The 23,318-nt window shown below is 43.0% G+C and overlaps 24 non-coding genes across 24 annotated transcripts; all 24 read right to left on the minus strand.

The window, feature by feature from the left end:
- Positions 1-33: 33 nt before the first annotated feature.
- trnar-ucg (transfer RNA arginine (anticodon UCG)) lies at positions 34-106 on the minus strand. Its single transcript has one exon. It is a non-coding gene; the product is annotated as a tRNA-Arg (tRNA).
- A 361-nt stretch (positions 107-467) lies between these two features.
- On the minus strand, positions 468-541 carry trnai-aau (transfer RNA isoleucine (anticodon AAU)). The gene has a single exon. It is a non-coding gene; the product is annotated as a tRNA-Ile (tRNA).
- A 965-nt stretch (positions 542-1,506) lies between these two features.
- Positions 1,507-1,580, minus strand: trnai-aau (transfer RNA isoleucine (anticodon AAU)). The gene has a single exon. It is a non-coding gene; the product is annotated as a tRNA-Ile (tRNA).
- Positions 1,581-2,242: 662 nt separating this feature from the next.
- On the minus strand, positions 2,243-2,315 carry trnar-ucg (transfer RNA arginine (anticodon UCG)). Its single transcript has one exon. It is a non-coding gene; the product is annotated as a tRNA-Arg (tRNA).
- Positions 2,316-4,044: 1,729 nt separating this feature from the next.
- trnai-aau (transfer RNA isoleucine (anticodon AAU)) lies at positions 4,045-4,118 on the minus strand. The gene has a single exon. It is a non-coding gene; the product is annotated as a tRNA-Ile (tRNA).
- A 637-nt stretch (positions 4,119-4,755) lies between these two features.
- Positions 4,756-4,828, minus strand: trnar-ucg (transfer RNA arginine (anticodon UCG)). The gene has a single exon. It is a non-coding gene; the product is annotated as a tRNA-Arg (tRNA).
- A 1,728-nt stretch (positions 4,829-6,556) lies between these two features.
- trnai-aau (transfer RNA isoleucine (anticodon AAU)) lies at positions 6,557-6,630 on the minus strand. The gene has a single exon. It is a non-coding gene; the product is annotated as a tRNA-Ile (tRNA).
- A 637-nt stretch (positions 6,631-7,267) lies between these two features.
- Positions 7,268-7,340, minus strand: trnar-ucg (transfer RNA arginine (anticodon UCG)). Its single transcript has one exon. It is a non-coding gene; the product is annotated as a tRNA-Arg (tRNA).
- A 1,729-nt stretch (positions 7,341-9,069) lies between these two features.
- On the minus strand, positions 9,070-9,143 carry trnai-aau (transfer RNA isoleucine (anticodon AAU)). The gene has a single exon. It is a non-coding gene; the product is annotated as a tRNA-Ile (tRNA).
- Positions 9,144-10,226: 1,083 nt separating this feature from the next.
- trnai-aau (transfer RNA isoleucine (anticodon AAU)) lies at positions 10,227-10,300 on the minus strand. The gene has a single exon. It is a non-coding gene; the product is annotated as a tRNA-Ile (tRNA).
- Positions 10,301-12,299: 1,999 nt separating this feature from the next.
- On the minus strand, positions 12,300-12,372 carry trnar-ucg (transfer RNA arginine (anticodon UCG)). Its single transcript has one exon. It is a non-coding gene; the product is annotated as a tRNA-Arg (tRNA).
- Positions 12,373-13,634: 1,262 nt separating this feature from the next.
- trnai-aau (transfer RNA isoleucine (anticodon AAU)) lies at positions 13,635-13,708 on the minus strand. Its single transcript has one exon. It is a non-coding gene; the product is annotated as a tRNA-Ile (tRNA).
- A 661-nt stretch (positions 13,709-14,369) lies between these two features.
- Positions 14,370-14,442, minus strand: trnar-ucg (transfer RNA arginine (anticodon UCG)). Its single transcript has one exon. It is a non-coding gene; the product is annotated as a tRNA-Arg (tRNA).
- Positions 14,443-14,803: 361 nt separating this feature from the next.
- On the minus strand, positions 14,804-14,877 carry trnai-aau (transfer RNA isoleucine (anticodon AAU)). The gene has a single exon. It is a non-coding gene; the product is annotated as a tRNA-Ile (tRNA).
- Positions 14,878-15,705: 828 nt separating this feature from the next.
- Positions 15,706-15,779, minus strand: trnai-aau (transfer RNA isoleucine (anticodon AAU)). The gene has a single exon. It is a non-coding gene; the product is annotated as a tRNA-Ile (tRNA).
- A 650-nt stretch (positions 15,780-16,429) lies between these two features.
- trnar-ucg (transfer RNA arginine (anticodon UCG)) lies at positions 16,430-16,502 on the minus strand. The gene has a single exon. It is a non-coding gene; the product is annotated as a tRNA-Arg (tRNA).
- A 361-nt stretch (positions 16,503-16,863) lies between these two features.
- trnai-aau (transfer RNA isoleucine (anticodon AAU)) lies at positions 16,864-16,937 on the minus strand. Its single transcript has one exon. It is a non-coding gene; the product is annotated as a tRNA-Ile (tRNA).
- A 1,294-nt stretch (positions 16,938-18,231) lies between these two features.
- trnai-aau (transfer RNA isoleucine (anticodon AAU)) lies at positions 18,232-18,305 on the minus strand. The gene has a single exon. It is a non-coding gene; the product is annotated as a tRNA-Ile (tRNA).
- Positions 18,306-18,798: 493 nt separating this feature from the next.
- Positions 18,799-18,872, minus strand: trnai-aau (transfer RNA isoleucine (anticodon AAU)). The gene has a single exon. It is a non-coding gene; the product is annotated as a tRNA-Ile (tRNA).
- Positions 18,873-19,533: 661 nt separating this feature from the next.
- On the minus strand, positions 19,534-19,606 carry trnar-ucg (transfer RNA arginine (anticodon UCG)). Its single transcript has one exon. It is a non-coding gene; the product is annotated as a tRNA-Arg (tRNA).
- A 1,729-nt stretch (positions 19,607-21,335) lies between these two features.
- On the minus strand, positions 21,336-21,409 carry trnai-aau (transfer RNA isoleucine (anticodon AAU)). The gene has a single exon. It is a non-coding gene; the product is annotated as a tRNA-Ile (tRNA).
- A 493-nt stretch (positions 21,410-21,902) lies between these two features.
- trnai-aau (transfer RNA isoleucine (anticodon AAU)) lies at positions 21,903-21,976 on the minus strand. Its single transcript has one exon. It is a non-coding gene; the product is annotated as a tRNA-Ile (tRNA).
- A 661-nt stretch (positions 21,977-22,637) lies between these two features.
- On the minus strand, positions 22,638-22,710 carry trnar-ucg (transfer RNA arginine (anticodon UCG)). Its single transcript has one exon. It is a non-coding gene; the product is annotated as a tRNA-Arg (tRNA).
- A 361-nt stretch (positions 22,711-23,071) lies between these two features.
- trnai-aau (transfer RNA isoleucine (anticodon AAU)) lies at positions 23,072-23,145 on the minus strand. The gene has a single exon. It is a non-coding gene; the product is annotated as a tRNA-Ile (tRNA).
- Between the last annotated feature and the right edge of the window lie 173 nt (positions 23,146-23,318).

Genomic DNA, 23,318 nt, shown 5'->3' on the forward strand with positions numbered 1-23,318 from the left:
GGAACGCATGCCTGCTCCCCAAGGACGCACAACCAACCACGAAGGGACTCGAACCCTCAATCTTCTGATCCGAAGTCAGACGCCTTGTCCGTTAGGCCACGTGGTCTGGCAGAAGTTCCCACTTTTCACGAACGTTCGTTGGAGTCTGTTTGAGCCAACTGCTGGTGTTGGGTTGGTCACGTGGCTGGTGGATATTGCTTGATTGTTGCTTGAAATAATTGATTGTTGCTTGAAATAAGTGCATGCCATAGCATTTCTCCCATGTATCACGCTCTTAAAAACGTAGTCCTACCTGCCACATGCACAGTGGATCCACCCACTGAGCCAGAGTATCATCTGCCAATGGAGGTCATAAAGCTTACGTGGCCCGATCTGCCACGTGGAAGTTGGCAGAGGTTTTTATCTTGGATCCCACAAAACAAAAACCACAGTCTACCATGAGACAGCACCTTGGATGGCTGCTGGAATGGCCAGTATGGGGATTGAACCCATGACTTTGGCGTTATTAGCACCACGCTCTGACCAGCTGAGCTAACCGGCCTACAACTTGTGCCTAACCCGACCCCTTTTTTTTTGTCTAATATACCAAAAAAGAGGGTGGAAGAACTGTTAAGAACACAAGAGAAATGTGTGTTTACAAGAAATTACTTCAACATAGTGGGAAAAAAAAGTCCTCTGTTGACTTACAAAAAATGCTTTAAGAAGAAATTTGCCACAAAACAATACATGGTGTTTGTCTTCTAATGTTAGGGTCGATAGGTGAGGATATAAAGCAGCAGTTTTTGATGCAGTATGCTGTGTCAGACTTTGGAAATGAGTGATTTATCCAGAAAGTAGCTGGAAAAGTGATTTGGAGAATGTAGCTAAGCATGTAATGTATTTATTAGCGTGTCCCACCCCATCTCCCACCCCATGCATGAGACTGTGACAGCACTGAGCAGCTCCTTCAGTGGGAGACTGCGGCACCCACGGTGTGGGACGGAGAGATTTCGCAGGTCTTTCCTCCCCACTGCTGTCAGACTCCACAACAAAGACTTTAACTGATCATACACACACATCCACAAATGTGCAATAACACAAATGTGCAATAATCTTTCTGGCACCGTTGTATTTTTCACTCTGTTGTATATAGCATTTGTATTCTATTTTTATCCTATTGTATATTTTATTCTATTTTATTCTACTGTATATAGTATTCTATTTTTATTCTATTCTGTACAGTTGTGTACTGTATTTATTCTTATTTTATTTTGTTCTAATTGTCCTTCATAACTTTTGCACTGTCCACTTCCTGCTGTGACAAAACTAATTTCCCACGTGTGGGACTAATAAAGGTCATCTTATCTTATCTTATCTTATCTGTCATGTGTCAGTGAATTTTGTGGTTTGCTGTCATTTGTAGTTGCGTACATCACTCACCTGGAACTTGGCAGAGGTTTTTTCTTGGATCCCACCAAAACAAATCCACAGTCTATCATGAGACAGCACCTTGGATGGCTGCTGGAATGGCCAGTATGGGGATTGAACCCATGACCTTGGCGTTATTAGCACCACGCTCTGACCAGCTGAGCTAACCGGCCTACAGCATGTGTGTGAACCGACCCCTTTTTTTTTGTCTAATATACCAAAATAGAGGGTGGAAGAACTGTTAAGAACACAAGAGAAATGTGTGTTTACAAGAAATTACTTCAAGCTGTACCAATGAAAGCCAACTCTTGGAAGCTCCTACTGATCAGAAGCCACCTATGCAGTTCAGCTGATGAACAATGTGGCTGGAGAAACTAACAAAGTCATACTTTAGTAGACTAAAATATGAAAACAGCACTGTGCTTCCTAATGAAAATGAAAATGCTTCAAGTATAGTGGCATGGCTGTTTTTTGAACAAACTCCAACACATACCTTCAACGGGGAGTGAAACAGAGCACACTGGATCTTTTCCAGGTGGAGTTCCGCCAACAGCATGCTTCCAAGTTGTGATTTTTTTCACCCGTGTCGCTTGAGGTCATGGCATGTTATTGACTTTCTACGGTTGCTTCTAAGCCAAGATGACTCGAGCCTGGCTCGAGCCAAGTTCATGGCTTCAGTCCCCAACCTGGCCATTCGAGCCTCGTTTGAGAACTCGTAGAGTTGAAGGACATGAAATTGACAACAGCGTAGCAATTTTGGATGACATAAAGGATCCGAGGTCGGCCTGCTGTGAACAAACTGGGAACGCATGCCTGCTCCCCAAGGACGCACAACCAACCACGAAGGGACTCGAACCCTCAATCTTCTGATCCGAAGTCAGACGCCTTGTCCGTTAGGCCACGTGGTCTGGCAGAAGTTCCCACTTTTCACGAACGTTCGTTGGAGTCTGTTTGAGCCAACTGCTGGTGTTGGGTTGGTCACGTGGCTGGTGGATATTGCTTGATTGTTGCTTGAAATAATTGATTGTTGCTTGAAATAAGTGCATGCCACAGCATTTCTCCCATGTATCACGCTCTTAAAAACGTAGTCCTACCTGCCACATGCACAGTGGATCCACCCACTGAGCCAGAGTATCATCTGCCAATGGAGGTCATAAAGCTTACGTGGCCCGATCTGCCACGTGGAAGTTGGCAGAGGTTTTTATCTTGGATCCCACAAAACAAAAACCACAGTCTACCATGAGACAGCACCTTGGATGGCTGCTGGAATGGCCAGTATGGGGATTGAACCCATGACTTTGGCGTTATTAGCACCACGCTCTGACCAGCTGAGCTAACCTGCCTACGACTTGTGCTTAAACCGACCCCTTTTTTTTTGTCTAATATACCAAAAAAGAGGGTGGAAGAACTGTTAAGAACACAAGAGAAATGTGTGTTTACAAGAAATTACTTCAAGCTGTACCAATGAAAGCCAACTCTTGGAAGCTCCTACTGATCAGAAGCCACCTATGCAGTTCAGCTGATGAACAATGTGGCTGGAGAAACTAACAAAGTCATACTTTAGTAGACTAAAATATGAAAACAGCACTGTGTTTCCCAATGAAAATGAAAATGCTTCAAGTATAGTGGCATGGCTGTTTTTTGAACAAACTCCAACCCATACCTTCAACGGGGAGTGAAACAGAGCACACTAAACCGACCCCTTTTTTTTGTCTAATATACCAAAAAAGAGGGTGGAAGAACTGTTAAGAACACAAGAGAAATGTGTGTTTACAAGAAATTACTTCAACATAGTGGGAAAAAAAAGTCCTCTGTTGACTTACAAAAAATGCTTTAAGAAGAAATTTGCCACAAAACAATACATGGTGTTTGTCTTCTAATGTTAGGGTCCATAGGTGAGGATATAAAGCAGCAGTTTTTGATGCAGTATGCTGTGTCAGACTTTGGAAATGAGTGATTTATCCAGAAAGTAGCTGGAAAAGTGATTTGGAGAATGTAGCTAAGCATGTAATGTATTTATTAGCGTGTCCCACCCCATCTCCCACCCCATGCATGAGACTGTGACAGCACTGAGCAGCTCCTTCAGTGGGAGACTGCGGCACCCACGGTGTGGGACGGAGAGATTTCGCAGGTCTTTCCTCCCCACTGCTGTCAGACTCCACAACAAAGACTTTAACTGATCATACACACACATCCACAAATGTGCAATAACACAAATGTGCAATAATCTTTCTGGCACCGTTGTATTTTTCACTCTGTTGTATATAGCATTTGTATTCTATTTTTATCCTATTGTATATTTTATTCTATTTTATTCTACTGTATATAGTATTCTACTTTTATTCTATTCTGTACAGTTGTGTACTGTATTTATTCTTATTTTATTTTGTTCTAATTGTCCTTCATAACTTTTGCACTGTCCACTTCCTGCTGTGACAAAACAAATTTCCCACGTGTGGGACTAATAAAGGTCATCTTATCTTATCTTATCTGTCATGTGTCAGTGAATTTTGTGGTTTGCTGTCATTTGTAGTTGCGTACATCACTCACCTGGAACTTGGCAGAGGTTTTTTCTTGGATCCCACCAAAACAAATCCACAGTCTATCATGAGACAGCACCTTGGATGGCTGCTGGAATGGCCAGTATGGGGATTGAACCCATGACCTTGGCGTTATTAGCACCACGCTCTGACCAGCTGAGCTAACCGGCCTACAGCATGTGTGTGAACCGACCCCTTTTTTTTTGTCTAATATACCAAAATAGAGGGTGGAAGAACTGTTAAGAACACAAGAGAAATGTGTGTTTACAAGAAATTACTTCAAGCTGTACCAATGAAAGCCAACTCTTGGAAGCTCCTACTGATCAGAAGCCACCTATGCAGTTCAGCTGATGAACAATGTGGCTGGAGAAACTAACAAAGTCATACTTTAGTAGACTAAAATATGAAAACAGCACTGTGCTTCCTAATGAAAATGAAAATGCTTCAAGTATAGTGGCATGGCTGTTTTTTGAACAAACTCCAACGGGGAGTGAAACAGAGCACACTGGATCTTTTCCAGGTGGAGTTCCGCCAACAGCATGCTTCCAAGTTGTGATTTTTTCACCCGTGTCGCTTGAGGTCATGGCATGTTATTGACTTTCTACGGTTGCTTCTAAGCCAACATGACTCGAGCCAAGTTCATGGCTTCAGTCCCCAACCTGGCCATTCGAGCCTCGTTTGAGAACTCGTAGAGTTGAAGGACATGAAATTGACAACAGCGTAGCAATTTTGGATGACATAAAGGATCCGAGGTCGGCCTGCTGTGAACAAACTGGGAACGCATGCCTGCTCCCCAAGGGCGCACAACCAACCACGAAGGGACTCGAACCCTCAATCTTCTGATCCGAAGTCAGACGCCTTGTCCGTTAGGCCACGTGGTCTGGCAGAAGTCCCCACTTTTCACGAACGTTCGTTGGAGTCTGTTTGAGCCAACTGCTGGTGTTGGGTTGGTCACGTGGCTGGTGGATATTGCTTGATTGTTGCTTGAAATAATTGATTGTTGCTTGAAATAAGTGCATGCCACAGCATTTCTCCCATGTATCACGCTCTTAAAAACGTAGTCCTACCTGCCACATGCACAGTGGATCCACCCACTGAGCCAGAGTATCATCTGCCAATGGAGGTCATAAAGCTTACGTGGCCCGATCTGCCACGTGGAAGTTGGCAGAGGTTTTTATCTTGGATCCCACAAAACAAAAACCACAGCCTACCATGAGACAGCACCTTGGATGGCTGCTGGAATGGCCAGTATGGGGATTGAACCCATGACCTTGACATTATTAGCACCACGCTCTGACCAGCTGAGCTAACCGGCCTACAACTTGTGCCTAAACCGACCCCTTTTTTTTGTCTAATATACCAAAAAAGAGGGTGGAAGAACTGTTAAGAACACAAGAGAAATGTGTGTTTACAAGAAATTACTTCAAGCTGTACCAATGAAAGCCAACTCTTGGAAGCTCCTACTGATCAGAAGCCACCTATGCAGTTCAGCTGATGAACAATGTGGCTGGAGAAACTAACAAAGTCATACTTTAGTAGACTAAAATATGAAAACAGCACTGTGTTTCCCAATGAAAATGAAAATGCTTCAAGTATAGTGGCATGGCTGTTTTTTGAACAAACTCCAACCCATACCTTCAACGGGGAGTGAAACAGAGCACACTAAACCGACCCCTTTTTTTTGTCTAATATACCAAAAAAGAGGGTGGAAGAACTGTTAAGAACACAAGAGAAATGTGTGTTTACAAGAAATTACTTCAACATAGTGGGAAAAAAAAGTCCTCTGTTGACTTACAAAAAATGCTTTAAGAAGAAATTTGCCACAAAACAATACATGGTGTTTGTCTTCTAATGTTAGGGTCCATAGGTGAGGATATAAAGCAGCAGTTTTTGATGCAGTATGCTGTGTCAGACTTTGGAAATGAGTGATTTATCCAGAAAGTAGCTGGAAAAGTGATTTGGAGAATGTAGCTAAGCATGTAATGTATTTATTAGCGTGTCCCACCCCATCTCCCACCCCATGCATGAGACTGTGACAGCACTGAGCAGCTCCTTCAGTGGGAGACTGCGGCACCCACGGTGTGGGACGGAGAGATTTCGCAGGTCTTTCCTCCCCACTGCTGTCAGACTCCACAACAAAGACTTTAACTGATCATACACACACATCCACAAATGTGCAATAACACAAATGTGCAATAATCTTTCTGGCACCGTTGTATTTTTCACTCTGTTGTATATAGCATTTGTATTCTATTTTTATCCTATTGTATATTTTATTCTATTTTATTCTACTGTATATAGTATTCTACTTTTATTCTATTCTGTACAGTTGTGTACTGTATTTATTCTTATTTTATTTTGTTCTAATTGTCCTTCATAACTTTTGCACTGTCCACTTCCTGCTGTGACAAAACAAATTTCCCACGTGTGGGACTAATAAAGGTCATCTTATCTTATCTTATCTGTCATGTGTCAGTGAATTTTGTGGTTTGCTGTCATTTGTAGTTGCGTACATCACTCACCTGGAACTTGGCAGAGGTTTTTTCTTGGATCCCACCAAAACAAATCCACAGTCTATCATGAGACAGCACCTTGGATGGCTGCTGGAATGGCCAGTATGGGGATTGAACCCATGACCTTGGCGTTATTAGCACCACGCTCTGACCAGCTGAGCTAACCGGCCTACAGCATGTGTGTGAACCGACCCCTTTTTTTTTGTCTAATATACCAAAATAGAGGGTGGAAGAACTGTTAAGAACACAAGAGAAATGTGTGTTTACAAGAAATTACTTCAAGCTGTACCAATGAAAGCCAACTCTTGGAAGCTCCTACTGATCAGAAGCCACCTATGCAGTTCAGCTGATGAACAATGTGGCTGGAGAAACTAACAAAGTCATACTTTAGTAGACTAAAATATGAAAACAGCACTGTGCTTCCTAATGAAAATGAAAATGCTTCAAGTATAGTGGCATGGCTGTTTTTTGAACAAACTCCAACGGGGAGTGAAACAGAGCACACTGGATCTTTTCCAGGTGGAGTTCCGCCAACAGCATGCTTCCAAGTTGTGATTTTTTCACCCGTGTCGCTTGAGGTCATGGCATGTTATTGACTTTCTACGGTTGCTTCTAAGCCAACATGACTCGAGCCAAGTTCATGGCTTCAGTCCCCAACCTGGCCATTCGAGACTCGTTTGAGAACTCGTAGAGTTGAAGGACATGAAATTGACAACAGCGTAGCAATTTTGGATGACATAAAGGATCCGAGGTTGGCCTGCTGTGAACAAACTGGGAACGCATGCCTGCTCCCCAAGGGCGCACAACCAACCACGAAGGGACTCGAACCCTCAATCTTCTGATCCGAAGTCAGACGCCTTGTCCGTTAGGCCACGTGGTCTGGCAGAAGTCCCCACTTTTCACGAACGTTCGTTGGAGTCTGTTTGAGCCAACTGCTGGTGTTGGGTTGGTCACGTGGCTGGTGGATATTGCTTGATTGTTGCTTGAAATAATTGATTGTTGCTTGAAATAAGTGCATGCCACAGCATTTCTCCCATGTATCACGCTCTTAAAAACGTAGTCCTACCTGCCACATGCACAGTGGATCCACCCACTGAGCCAGAGTATCATCTGCCAATGGAGGTCATAAAGCTTACGTGGCCCGATCTGCCACGTGGAAGTTGGCAGAGGTTTTTATCTTGGATCCCACAAAACAAAAACCACAGCCTACCATGAGACAGCACCTTGGATGGCTGCTGGAATGGCCAGTATGGGGATTGAACCCATGACTTTGTCATTATTAGCACCACGCTCTGACCAGCTGAGCTAACCGGCCTACAACTTGTGCCTAAACCGACCCCTTTTTTTTTGTCTAATATACCAAAAAAGAGGGTGGAAGAACTGTTAAGAACACAAGAGAAATGTGTGTTTACAAGAAATTACTTCAAGCTGTACCAATGAAAGCCAACTCTTGGAAGCTCCTACTGATCAGAAGCCACCTATGCAGTTCAGCTGATGAACAATGTGGCTGGAGAAACTAACAAAGTCATACTTTAGTAGACTAAAATATGAAAACAGCACTGTGTTTCCTAATGAAAATGAAAATGCTTCAAGTATAGTGGCATGGCTGTTTTTTGAACAAACTCCAACCCATACCTTCAACGGGGAGTGAAACAGAGCACACTAAACCGACCCCTTTTTTTTGTCTAATATACCAAAAAAGAGGGTGGAAGAACTGTTAAGAACACAAGAGAAATGTGTGTTTACAAGAAATTACTTCAACATAGTGGGAAAAAAAAGTCCTCTGTTGACTTACAAAAAATGCTTTAAGAAGAAATTTGCCACAAAACAATACATGGTGTTTGTCTTCTAATGTTAGGGTCGATAGGTGAGGATATAAAGCAGCAGTTTTTGATGCAGTATGCTGTGTCAGACTTTGGAAATGAGTGATTTATCCAGAAAGTAGCTGGAAAAGTGATTTGGAGAATGTAGCTAAGCATGTAATGTATTTATTAGCGTGTCCCACCCCATCTCCCACCCCATGCATGAGACTGTGACAGCACTGAGCAGCTCCTTCAGTGGGAGACTGCGGCACCCACGGTGTGGGACGGAGAGATTTCGCAGGTCTTTCCTCCCCACTGCTGTCAGACTCCACAACAAAGACTTTAACTGATCATACACACACATCCACAAATGTGCAATAACACAAATGTGCAATAATCTTTCTGGCACCGTTGTATTTTTCACTCTGTTGTATATAGCATTTGTATTCTATTTTTATCCTATTGTATATTTTATTCTATTTTATTCTACTGTATATAGTATTCTACTTTTATTCTATTCTGTACAGTTGTGTACTGTATTTATTCTTATTTTATTTTGTTCTAATTGTCCTTCATAACTTTTGCACTGTCCACTTCCTGCTGTGACAAAACAAATTTCCCACGTGTGGGACTAATAAAGGTCATCTTATCTTATCTTATCTGTCATGTGTCAGTGAATTTTGTGGTTTGCTGTCATTTGTAGTTGCGTACATCACTCACCTGGAACTTGGCAGAGGTTTTTTCTTGGATCCCACCAAAACAAATCCACAGTCTATCATGAGACAGCACCTTGGATGGCTGCTGGAATGGCCAGTATGGGGATTGAACCCATGACCTTGGCGTTATTAGCACCACGCTCTGACCAGCTGAGCTAACCGGCCTACAGCATGTGTGTGAACCGACCCCTTTTTTTTTGTCTAATATACCAAAATAGAGGGTGGAAGAACTGTTAAGAACACAAGAGAAATGTGTGTTTACAAGAAATTACTTCAAGCTGTACCAATGAAAGCCAACTCTTGGAAGCTCCTACTGATCAGAAGCCACCTATGCAGTTCAGCTGATGAACAATGTGGCTGGAGAAACTAACAAAGTCATACTTTAGTAGACTAAAATATGAAAACAGCACTGTGCTTCCTAATGAAAATGAAAATGCTTCAAGTATAGTGGCATGGCTGTTTTTTGAACAAACTCCAACGGGGAGTGAAACAGAGCACACTGGATCTTTTCCAGGTGGAGTTCCGCCAACAGCATGCTTCCAAGTTGTGATTTTTTTCACCCGTGTCGCTTGAGGTCATGGCATGTTATTGACTTTCTACGGTTGCTTCTAAGCCAAGATGACTCGAGCCTGGCTCGAGCCAAGTTCATGGCTTCAGTCCCCAACCTGGCCATTCGAGCCTCGTTTGAGAACTCGTAGAGTTGAAGGACATGAAATTGACAACAGCGTAGCAATTTTGGATGACATAAAGGATCCGAGGTCGGCCTGCTGTGAACAAACTGGGAACGCATGCCTGCTCCCCAAGGACGCACAACAAACCACGAAGGGACTCGAACCCTCAATCTTCTGATCCGAAGTCAGACGCCTTGTTCGTTAGGCCACGTGGTCTGGCAGAAGTTCCCACTTTTCACGAACGTTCGTTGGAGTCTGTTTGAGCCAACTGCTGGTGTTGGGTTGGTCACGTGGCTGGTGGATATTGCTTGATTGTTGCTTGAAATAATTGATTGTTGCTTGAAATAAGTGCATGCCACAGCATTTCTCCCATGTATCACGCTCTTAAAAACGTAGTCCTACCTGCCACATGCACAGTGGATCCACCCACTGAGCCAGAGTATCATCTGCCAATGGAGGTCATAAAGCTTACGTGGCCCGATCTGCCACGTGGAAGTTGGCAGAGGTTTTTATCTTGGATCCCACAAAACAAAAACCACAGTCTACCATGAGACAGCACCTTGGATGGTTGCTGGAATGGCCAGTATGGGGATTGAACCCATGACTTTGGCGTTATTAGCACCACGCTCTGACCAGCTGAGCTAACCGGCCTACAACTTGTACCTAAACCGACCCCTTTTTTTTTGTCTAATATACCAAAAAAGAGGGTGGAAGAACTGTTAAGAACACAAGAGAAATGTGTGTTTACAAGAAATTACTTCAAGCTGTACCAATGAAAGCCAACTCTTGGAAGCTCCTACTGATCAGAAGCCACCTATGCAGTTCAGCTGATGAACAATGTGGCTGGAGAAACTAACAAAGTCATACTTTAGTAGACTAAAATATGAAAACAGCACTGTGTTTCCTAATGAAAATGAAAATGCTTCAAGTATAGTGGCATGGCTGTTTTTTGAACAAACTCCAACCCATACCTTCAACGGGGAGTGAAACAGAGCACACTAAACCGACCCCTTTTTTTTGTCTAATATACCAAAAAAGAGGGTGGAAGAACTGTTAAGAACACAAGAGAAATGTGTGTTTACAAGAAATTACTTCAACATAGTGGGAAAAAAAAGTCCTCTGTTGACTTACAAAAAATGCTTTAAGAAGAAATTTGCCACAAAACAATACATGGTGTTTGTCTTCTAATGTTAGGGTCGATAGGTGAGGATATAAAGCAGCAGTTTTTGATGCAGTATGCTGTGTCAGACTTTGGAAATGAGTGATTTATCCAGAAAGTAGCTGGAAAAGTGATTTGGAGAATGTAGCTAGCGTGTCCCACCCCATCTCCCACCCCATGCATGAGACTGTGACAGCACTGAGCAGCTCCTTCAGTGGGAGACTGCGGCACCCACGGTGTGGGACGGAGAGATTTCGCAGGTCTTTCCTCCCCACTGCTGTCAGACTCCACAACAAAGACTTTAACTGATCATACACACACATCCACAAATGTGCAATAACACAAATGTGCAATAATCTTTCTGGCACCGTTGTATTTTTCACTCTGTTGTATATAGCATTTGTATTCTATTTTTATCCTATTGTATATTTTATTCTATTTTATTCTACTGTATATAGTATTCTATTTTTATTCTATTCTGTACAGTTGTGTACTGTATTTATTCTTATTTTATTTTGTTCTAATTGTCCTTCATAACTTTTGCACTGTCCACTTCCTGCTGTGACAAAACAAATTTCCCACGTGTGGGACTAATAAAGGTCATCTTATCTTATCTTATCTGTCATGTGTCAGTGAATTTTGTGGTTTGCTGTCATTTGTAGTTGCGTACATCACTCACCTGGAACTTGGCAGAGGTTTTTTCTTGGATCCCACCAAAACAAATCCACAGTCTATCATGAGACAGCACCTTGGATGGCTGCTGGAATGGCCAGTATGGGGATTGATCCCATGACCTTGACATTATTAGCACCACGCTCTGACCAGCTGAGCTAACCGGCCTACAGCATGTGTGTGAACCGACCCCTTTTTTTTTGTCTAATATACCAAAATAGAGGGTGGAAGAACAGTTAAGAACACAAGAGAAATGTGTGTTTACAAGAAATTACTTCAAGCTGTACCAATGAAAGCCAACTCTTGGAAGCTCCTACTGATCAGAAGCCACCTATGCAGTTCAGCTGATGAACAATGTGGCTGGAGAAACTAACAAAGTCATACTTTAGTAGACTAAAATATGAAAACAGCACTGTGCTTCCTAATGAAAATGAAAGTGCTTCAAGTATAGTGGCATGGCTGTTTTTTGAACAAACTCCAACACATACCTTCAACGGGGAGTGAAACAGAGCACACTGGATCTTTTCCAGGTGGAGTTCCGCCAACAGCATGCTTCCAAGTTGTGATTTTTTTCACCCGTGTCGCTTGAGGTCATGGCATGTTATTGACTTTCTACGGTTGCTTCTAAGCCAAGATGGCTCGAGCCAAGTTCATGGCTTCAGTCCCCAACCTGGCCATTCGAGCTTCCTTTGAGAACTCGTAGAGCTGAAGGACATGAAATTGACAACAGCGTAGCAATTTTGGATGACATAAAGGATCCGAGGTCGGTCTGCTGTGAACAAACTGGGAACGCATGCCTGCTCCCCAAGGACGCACAACCAACCACGAAGGGACTCGAACCCTCAATCTTCTGATCCGAAGTCAGACGCCTTGTCCGTTAGGCCACGTGGTCTGGCAGAAGTTCCCACTTTTCACGAACGTTCGTTGGAGTCTGTTTGAGCCAACTGCTGGTGTTGGGTTGGTCACGTGGCTGGTGGATATTGCTTGATTGTTGCTTGAAATAATTGATTGTTGCTTGAAATAAGTGCATGCCACAGCATTTCTCCCATGTATCACGCTCTTAAAAACGTAGTCCTACCTGCCACATGCACAGTGGATCCACCCACTGAGCCAGAGTATCATCTGCCAATGGAGGTCATAAAGCTTACGTGGCCCGATCTGTCACCTGGAAGTTGGCAGAGGTTTTTTTCTTGGATCACACCAAACTAAAACCACAGTCTACCATGAGACAGCACCTTGGATGGCTGCTGGAATGGCTAGTATGGGGATTGAACCCATGACTTTGGCGTTATTAGCACCACGCTCTGACCAGCTGAGCTAACCGGCCTACAACTTGTGCCTAAACCGACCCCTTTTTTTTGTCTAATATACCAAAAAAGAGGGTGGAAGAACTGTTAAGAACACAAGAGAAATGTGTGTTTACAAGAAATTACTTCAAGCTGTACCAATGAAAGCCAACTCTTGGAAGCTCTTACTGATCAGAAGCCACCTATGCAGTTCAGCTGATGAACAATGTGGCTGGAGATACTAACAAAGTCATACTTTAGTAGACTAAAATATGAAAACAGCACTGTGCTTCCTAATGAAAATGAAAATGCTTCAAGTATAGTGGCATGGCTGTTTTTTGAACAAACTCCAACCCATACCTTCAACGGGGAGTGAAACAGAGCACACTAAACCGACCCCTTTTTTTTGTCTAATATACCAAAAAAGAGGGTGGAAGAACTGTTAAGAACACAAGAGAAATGTGTGTTTACAAGAAATTACTTCAACATAGTGGGAAAAAAAAGTCCTCTGTTGACTTACAAAAAATGCTTTAAGAAGAAATTTGCCACAAAACAATACATGGTGTTTGTCTTCTAATGTTAGGGTCGATAGGTGAGGATATAAAGCAGCAGTTTTTGATGCAGTATGCTGTGTCAGACTTTGGAAATGAGTGATTTATCCAGAAAGTAGCTGGAAAAGTGATTTGGAGAATGTAGCTAAGCATGTAATGTATTTATTAGCGTGTCATGTGTCAGTGAATTTTGTGGTTTGCTGTCATTTGTAGTTGCGTACATCACTCACCTGGAACTTGGCAGAGGTTTTTTCTTGGATCCCACCAAAACAAATCCACAGTCTATCATGAGACAGCACCTTGGATGGCTGCTGGAATGGCCAGTATGGGGATTGAACCCATGACTTTGGCGTTATTAGCACCACGCTCTGACCAGCTGAGCTAACCGGCCTACAGCATGTGTGTGAACCGACCCCTTTTTTTTTGTCTAATATACCAAAATAGAGGGTGGAAGAACAGTTAAGAACACAAGAGAAATGTGTGTTTACAAGAAATTACTTCAAGCTGTACCAATGAAAGCCAACTCTTGGAAGCTCCTACTGATCAGAAGCCACCTATGCAGTTCAGCTGATGAACAATGTGGCTGGAGAAACTAACAAAGTCATACTTTAGTAGACTAAAATATGAAAACAGCACTGTGCTTCCTAATGAAAATGAAAATGCTTCAAGTATAGTGGCATGGCTGTTTTTTGAACAAACTCCAACACATACCTTCAACGGGGAGTGAAACAGAGCACACTGGATCTTTTCCAGGTGGAGTTCCGCCAACAGCATGCTTCCAAGTTGTGATTTTTTCACCCGTGTCGCTTGAGGTCATGGCATGTTATTGACTTTCTACGGTTGCTTCTAAGCCAAGATGACTCGAGCCTGGCTCGAGCCAAGTTCATGGCTTCAGTCCCCAACCTGGCCATTCGAGCCTCGTTTGAGAACTCGTAGAGTTGAAGGACATGAAATTGACAACAGCGTAGCAATTTTGGATGACATAAAGGATCCGAGGTCGGCCTGCTGTGAACAAACTGGGAACGCATGCCTGCTCCCCAAGGACGCACAACAAACCACGAAGGGACTCGAACCCTCAATCTTCTGATCCGAAGTCAGACGCCTTGTCCGTTAGGCCACGTGGTCTGGCAGAAGTTCCCACTTTTCACGAACGTTCGTTGGAGTCTGTTTGAGCCAACTGCTGGTGTTGGGTTGGTCACGTGGCTGGTGGATATTGCTTGATTGTTGCTTGAAATAATTGATTGTTGCTTGAAATAAGTGCATGCCACAGCATTTCTCCCATGTATCACGCTCTTAAAAACGTAGTGCTACCTGCCACATGCACAGTGGATCCACCCACTGAGCCAGAGTATCATCTGCCAATGGAGGTCATAAAGCTTACGTGGCCCGATCTGCCACATGGAAGTTGGCAGAGGTTTTTATCTTGGATCCCACAAAACAAAAACCACAGTCTACCATGAGACAGCACCTTGGATGGCTGCTGGAATGGCCAGTATGGGGATTGAACCCATGACTTTGGCGTTATTAGCACCACGCTCTGACCAGCTGAGCTAACCGGCCTACAACTTGTGCCTAAACCGACCCCTTTTTTTTTGTCTAATATACCAAAAAAGAGGGTGGAAGAACTGTTAAGAACACAAGAGAAATGTGTGTTTACAAGAAATTACTTCAAGCTGTACCAATGAAAGCCAACTCTTGGAAGCTCCTACTGATCAGAAGCCACCTATGCAGTTCAGCTGATGAACAATGTGGCTGGAGAAACTAACAAAGTCATACTTTAGTAGACTAAAATATGAAAACAGCACTGTGTTTCCTAATGAAAATGAAAATGCTTCAAGTATAGTGGCATGGCTGTTTTTTGAACAAACTCCAACCCATACCTTCAACGGGGAGTGAAACAGAGCACACTAAACCGACCCCTTTTTTTTGTCTAATATACCAAAAAAGAGGGTGGAAGAACTGTTAAGAACACAAGAGAAATGTGTGTTTACAAGAAATTACTTCAACATAGTGGGGAAAAAAAGTCCTCTGTTGACTTACAAAAATTGCTTTAAGAAGAAATTTGCCACAAAACAATACATGGTGTTTGTCTTCTAATGTTAGGGTCGATAGGTGAGGATATAAAGCAGCAGTTTTTGATGCAGTATGCTGTGTCAGACTTTGGAAATGAGTGATTTATCCAGAAAGTAGCTGGAAAAGTGATTTGGAGAATGTAGCTAAGCATGTAATGTATTTATTAGCGTGTCATGTGTCAGTGAATTTTGTGGTTTGCTGTCATTTGTAGTTGCGTACATCACTCACCTGGAACTTAGCAGAGGTTTTTTCTTGGATCCCACCAAAACAAATCCACAGTCTATCATGAGACAGCACCTTGGATGGCTGCTGGAATGGCCAGTATGGGGATTGAACCCATGACCTTGGCGTTATTAGCACCACGCTTTGACCAGCTGAGCTAACCGGCCTACAGCATGTGTGTGAACCGACCCCTTTTTTTTTGTCTAATATACCAAAATAGAGGGTGGAAGAACAGTTAAGAACACAAGAGAAATGTGTGTTTACAAGAAATTACTTCAAGCTGTACCAATGAAAGCCAACTCTTGGAAGCTCCTACTGATCAGAAGCCACCTATGCAGTTCAGCTGATGAACAATGTGGCTGGAGAAACTAACAAAGTCATACTTTAGTAGACTAAAATATGAAAACAGCACTGTGCTTCCTAATGAAAATGAAAATGCTTCAAGTATAGTGGCATGGCTGTTTTTTGAACAAACTCCAACACATACCTTCAACGGGGAGTGAAACAGAGCACACTGGATCTTTTCCAGGTGGAGTTCCGCCAACAGCATGCTTCCAAGTTGTGATTTTTTCACCCGTGTCGCTTGAGGTCATGGCATGTTATTGACTTTCTACGGTTGCTTCTAAGCCAAGATGACTCGAGCCAAGTTCATGGCTTCAGTCCCCAACCTGGCCATTCGAGCCTCGTTTGAGAACTCGTAGAGTTGAAGGACATGAAATTGACAACAGCGTAGCAATTTTGGATGACATAAAGGATCCGAGGTCGGCCTGCTGTGAACAAACTGGGAACGCATGCCTGCTCCCCAAGGACGCACAACCAACCACGAAGGGACTCGAACCCTCAATCTTCTGATCCGAAGTCAGACGCCTTGTCCGTTAGGCCACGTGGTCTGGCAGAAGTTCCCACTTTTCACGAACGTTCGTTGGAGTCTGTTTGAGCCAACTGCTGGTGTTGGGTTGGTCACGTGGCTGGTGGATATTGCTTGATTGTTGCTTGAAATAATTGATTGTTGCTTGAAATAAGTGCATGCCACAGCATTTCTCCCATGTATCACGCTCTTAAAAACGTAGTCCTACCTGCCACATGCACAGTGGATCCACCCACTGAGCCAGAGTATCATCTGCCAATGGAGGTCATAAAGCTTACGTGACCCGATCTGCCACGTGGAAGTTGGCAGAGGTTTTTATCTTGGATCCCACAAAACAAAAACCACAGTCTACCATGAGACAGCACCTTGGATGGCTGCTGGAATGGCCAGTATGGGGATTGAACCCATGACTTTGGCGTTATTAGCACCACGCTCTGACCAGCTGAGCTAACCGGCCTACAACTTATGCCTAAACCGACCCCTTTTTTTTTGTCTAATATACCAAAAAAGAGGGTGGAAGAACTGTTAAGAACACAAGAGAAATGTGTGTTTACAAGAAATTACTTCAAGCTGTACCAATGAAAGCCAACTCTTGGAAGCTCCTACTGATCAGAAGCCACCTATGCAGTTCAGCTGATGAACAATGTGGCTGGAGAAACTAACAAAGTCATACTTTAGTAGACTAAAATATGAAAACAGCACTGTGTTTCCTAATGAAAATGAAAATGCTTCAAGTATAGTGGCATGGCTGTTTTTTGAACAAACTCCAACCCATACCTTCAACGGGGAGTGAAACAGAGCACACTAAACCGACCCCTTTTTTTTGTCTAATATACCAAAAAAGAGGGTGGAAGAACTGTTAAGAACACAAGAGAAATGTGTGTTTACAAGAAATTACTTCAACATAGTGGGAAAAAAAAGTCCTCTGTTGACTTACAAAAAATGCTTTAAGAAGAAATTTGCCACAAAACAATACATGGTGTTTGTCTTCTAATGTTAGGGTCGATAGGTGAGGATATAAAGCAGCAGTTTTTGATGCAGTATGCTGTGTCAGACTTTGGAAATGAGTGATTTATCCAGAAAGTAGCTGGAAAAGTGATTTGGAGAATGTAGCTAAGCATGTAATGTATTTATTAGCGTGTCCCACCCCATCTCCCACCCCATGCATGAGACTGTGACAGCACTGAGCAGCTCCTTCAGTGGGAGACTGCGGCACCCACGGTGTGGGACGGAGAGATTTCGCAGGTCTTTCCTCCCCACTGCTGTCAGACTCCACAACAAAGACTTTAACTGATCATACACACACATCCACAAATGTGCAATAACACAAATGTGCAATAATCTTTCTGGCACCGTTGTATTTTTCACTCTGTTGTATATAGCATTTGTATTCTATTTTTATCCTATTGTATATTTTATTCTATTTTATTCTACTGTATATAGTATTCTATTTTTATTCTATTCTGTACAGTTGTGTACTGTATATATTCTTATTTTATTTTGTTCTAATTGTCCTTCATAACTTTTGCACTGTCCACTTCCTGCTGTGACAAAACTAATTTCCCACGTGTGGGACTAATAAAGGTCATCTTATCTTATCTTATCTGTCATGTGTCAGTGAATTTTGTGGTTTGCTGTCATTTGTAGTTGCGTACATCACTCACCTGGAACTTGGCAGAGGTTTTTTCTTGGATCCCACCAAAACAAATCCACAGTCTATCATGAGACAGCACCTTGGATGGCTGCTGGAATGGCCAGTATGGGGATTGAACCCATGACCTTGGCGTTATTAGCACCACGCTCTGACCAGCTGAGCTAACCGGCCTACAACTTGTGCCTAAACCGACCCCTTTTTTTTGTCTAATATACCAAAAAAGAGGGTGGAAGAACTGTTAAGAACACAAGAGAAATGTGTGTTTACAAGAAATTACTTCAACATAGTGGGAAAAAAAAGTCCTCTGTTGACTTACAAAAAATGCTTTAAGAAGAAATTTGCCACAAAACAATACATGGTGTTTGTCTTCTAATGTTAGGGTCGATAGGTGAGGATATAAAGCAGCAGTTTTTGATGCAGTATGCTGTGTCAGACTTTGGAAATGAGTGATTTATCCAGAAAGTAGCTGGAAAAGTGATTTGGAGAATGTAGCTAAGCATGTAATGTATTTATTAGCGTGTCATGTGTCAGTGAATTTTGTGGTTTGCTGTCATTTGTAGTTGCGTACATCACTCACCTGGAACTTAGCAGAGGTTTTTTCTTGGATCCCACCAAAACAAATCCACAGTCTATCATGAGACAGCACCTTGGATGGCTGCTGGAATGGCCAGTATGGGGATTGAACCCATGACCTTGGCGTTATTAGCACCACGCTTTGACCAGCTGAGCTAACCGGCCTACAGCATGTGTGTGAACCGACCCCTTTTTTTTTGTCTAATATACCAAAATAGAGGGTGGAAGAACAGTTAAGAACACAAGAGAAATGTGTGTTTACAAGAAATTACTTCAAGCTGTACCAATGAAAGCCAACTCTTGGAAGCTCCTACTGATCAGAAGCCACCTATGCAGTTCAGCTGATGAACAATGTGGCTGGAGAAACTAACAAAGTCATACTTTAGTAGACTAAAATATGAAAACAGCACTGTGCTTCCTAATGAAAATGAAAATGCTTCAAGTATAGTGGCATGGCTGTTTTTTGAACAAACTCCAACACATACCTTCAACGGGGAGTGAAACAGAGCACACTGGATCTTTTCCAGGTGGAGTTCCGCCAACAGCATGCTTCCAAGTTGTGATTTTTTCACCCGTGTCGCTTGAGGTCATGGCATGTTATTGACTTTCTACGGTTGCTTCTAAGCCAAGATGACTCGAGCCTGGCTCGAGCCAAGTTCATGGCTTCAGTCCCCAACCTGGCCATTCGAGCCTCGTTTGAGAACTCGTAGAGTTGAAGGACATGAAATTGACAACAGCGTAGCAATTTTGGATGACATAAAGGATCCGAGGTCGGCCTGCTGTGAACAAACTGGGAACGCATGCCTGCTCCCCAAGGACGCACAACCAACCACGAAGGGACTCGAACCCTCAATCTTCTGATCCGAAGTCAGACGCCTTGTCCGTTAGGCCACGTGGTCTGGCAGAAGTTCCCACTTTTCACGAACGTTCGTTGGAGTCTGTTTGAGCCAACTGCTGGTGTTGGGTTGGTCACGTGGCTGGTGGATATTGCTTGATTGTTGCTTGAAATAATTGATTGTTGCTTGAAATAAGTGCATGCCACAGCATTTCTCCCATGTATCACGCTCTTAAAAACGTAGTCCTACCTGCCACATGCACAGTGGATCCACCCACTGAGCCAGAGTATCATCTGCCAATGGAGGTCATAAAGCTTACGTGGCCCGATCTGCCACGTGGAAGTTGGCAGAGGTTTTTATCTTGGATCCCACAAAACAAAAACCACAGTCTACCATGAGACAGCACCTTGGATGGCTGCTGGAATGGCCAGTATGGGGATTGAACCCATGACTTTGTCATTATTAGCACCACGCTCTGACCAGCTGAGCTAACCGGCCTACAACTTGTGCCTAAACCGACCCCTTTTTTTTTGTCTAATATACCAAAATAGAGGGTGGAAGAACTGTTAAGAACACAAGAGAAATGTGTGTTTACAAGAAATTACTTCAAGCTGTACCAATGAAAGCCAACTCTTGGAAGCTCCTACTGATCAGAAGCCACCTATGCAGTTCAGCTGATGAACAATGTGGCTGGAGAAACTAACAAAGTCATACTTTAGTAGACTAAAATATGAAAACAGCACTGTGTTTCCTAATGAAAATGAAAATGCTTCAAGTATAGTGGCATGGCTGTTTTTTGAACAAACTCCAACCCATACCTTCAACGGGGAGTGAAACAGAGCACACTAAACCGACCCCTTTTTTTTGTCTAATATACCAAAAAAGAGGGTGGAAGAACTGTTAAGAACACAAGAGAAATGTGTGTTTACAAGAAATTACTTCAACATAGTGGGGAAAAAAAGTCCTCTGTTGACTTACAAAAATTGCTTTAAGAAGAAATTTGCCACAAAACAATACATGGTGTTTGTCTTCTAATGTTAGGGTCGATAGGTGAGGATATAAAGCAGCAGTTTTTGATGCAGTATGCTGTGTCAGACTTTGGAAATGAGTGATTTATCCAGAAAGTAGCTGGAAAAGTGATTTGGAGAATGTAGCTAAGCATGTAATGTATTTATTAGCGTGTCCCACCCCATCTCCCACCCCATGCATGAGACTGTGACAGCACTGAGCAGCTCCTTCAGTGGGAGACTGCGGCACCCACGGTGTGGGACGGAGAGATTTCGCAGGTCTTTCCTCCCCACTGCTGTCAGACTCCACAACAAAGACTTTAACTGATCATACACACACATCCACAAATGTGCAATAACACAAATGTGCAATAATCTTTCTGGCACCGTTGTATTTTTCACTCTGTTGTATATAGCATTTGTATTCTATTTTTATCCTATTGTATATTTTATTCTATTTTATTCTACTGTATATAGTATTCTATTTTTATTCTATTCTGTACAGTTGTGTACTGTATATATTCTTATTTTATTTTGTTCTAATTGTCCTTCATAACTTTTGCACTGTCCACTTCCTGCTGTGACAAAACTAATTTCCCACGTGTGGGACTAATAAAGGTCATCTTATCTTATCTTATCTGTCATGTGTCAGTGAATTTTGTGGTTTGCTGTCATTTGTAGATGCGTACATCACTCACCTGGAACTTGGCAGAGGTTTTTTCTTGGATCCCACCAAAACAAATCCACAGTCTATCATGAGACAGCACCTTGGATGGCTGCTGGAATGGCCAGTATGGGGATTGAACCCATGACCTTGGCGTTATTAGCACCACGCTCTGACCAGCTGAGCTAACCGGCCTACAACTTGTGCCTAAACCGACCCCTTTTTTTTGTCTAATATACCAAAAAAGAGGGTGGAAGAACTGTTAAGAACACAAGAGAAATGTGTGTTTACAAGAAATTACTTCAACATAGTGGGAAAAAAAAGTCCTCTGTTGACTTACAAAAAATGCTTTAAGAAGAAATTTGCCACAAAACAATACATGGTGTTTGTCTTCTAATGTTAGGGTCGATAGGTGAGGATATAAAGCAGCAGTTTTTGATGCAGTATGCTGTGTCAGACTTTGGAAATGAGTGATTTATCCAGAAAGTAGCTGGAAAAGTGATTTGGAGAATGTAGCTAAGCATGTAATGTATTTATTAGCGTGTCATGTGTCAGTGAATTTTGTGGTTTGCTGTCATTTGTAGTTGCGTACATCACTCACCTGGAACTTAGCAGAGGTTTTTTCTTGGATCCCACCAAAACAAATCCACAGTCTATCATGAGACAGCACCTTGGATGGCTGCTGGAATGGCCAGTATGGGGATTGAACCCATGACCTTGGCGTTATTAGCACCACGCTTTGACCAGCTGAGCTAACCGGCCTACAGCATGTGTGTGAACCGACCCCTTTTTTTTTGTCTAATATACCAAAATAGAGGGTGGAAGAACAGTTAAGAACACAAGAGAAATGTGTGTTTACAAGAAATTACTTCAAGCTGTACCAATGAAAGCCAACTCTTGGAAGCTCCTACTGATCAGAAGCCACCTATGCAGTTCAGCTGATGAACAATGTGGCTGGAGAAACTAACAAAGTCATACTTTAGTAGACTAAAATATGAAAACAGCACTGTGCTTCCTAATGAAAATGAAAATGCTTCAAGTATAGTGGCATGGCTGTTTTTTGAACAAACTCCAACACATACCTTCAACGGGGAGTGAAACAGAGCACACTGGATCTTTTCCAGGTGGAGTTCCGCCAACAGCATGCTTCCAAGTTGTGATTTTTTCACCCGTGTCGCTTGAGGTCATGGCATGTTATTGACTTTCTACGGTTGCTTCTAAGCCAAGATGACTCGAGCCTGGCTCGAGCCAAGTTCATGGCTTCAGTCCCCAACCTGGCCATTCGAGCCTCGTTTGAGAACTCGTAGAGTTGAAGGACATGAAATTGACAACAGCGTAGCAATTTTGGATGACATAAAGGATCCGAGGTCGGCCTGCTGTGAACAAACTGGGAACGCATGCCTGCTCCCCAAGGACGCACAACCAACCACGAAGGGACTCGAACCCTCAATCTTCTGATCCGAAGTCAGACGCCTTGTCCGTTAGGCCACGTGGTCTGGCAGAAGTTCCCACTTTTCACGAACGTTCGTTGGAGTCTGTTTGAGCCAACTGCTGGTGTTGGGTTGGTCACGTGGCTGGTGGATATTGCTTGATTGTTGCTTGAAATAATTGATTGTTGCTTGAAATAAGTGCATGCCACAGCATTTCTCCCATGTATCACGCTCTTAAAAACGTAGTCCTACCTGCCACATGCACAGTGGATCCACCCACTGAGCCAGAGTATCATCTGCCAATGGAGGTCATAAAGCTTACGTGGCCCGATCTGCCACGTGGAAGTTGGCAGAGGTTTTTATCTTGGATCCCACAAAACAAAAACCACAGTCTACCATGAGACAGCACCTTGGATGGCTGCTGGAATGGCCAGTATGGGGATTGAACCCATGACTTTGGCGTTATTAGCACCACGCTCTGACCAGCTGAGCTAACCGGCCTACAGCTTGTGCCTAAACCGACCCCTTTTTTTTTGTCTAATATACCAAAAAAGAGGGTGGAAGAACTGTTAAGAACACAAGAGAAATGTGTGTTTACAAGAAATTACTTCAAGCTGTACCAATGAAAGCCAACTCTTGGAAGCTCCTACTGATCAGAAGCCACCTATGCAGTT

Source organism: Pelmatolapia mariae, linkage group LG23 (genome assembly GCF_036321145.2).
Source record: "Pelmatolapia mariae isolate MD_Pm_ZW linkage group LG23, Pm_UMD_F_2, whole genome shotgun sequence".
In the NCBI taxonomy this organism is placed as follows: domain Eukaryota; kingdom Metazoa; phylum Chordata; class Actinopteri; order Cichliformes; family Cichlidae; genus Pelmatolapia; species Pelmatolapia mariae.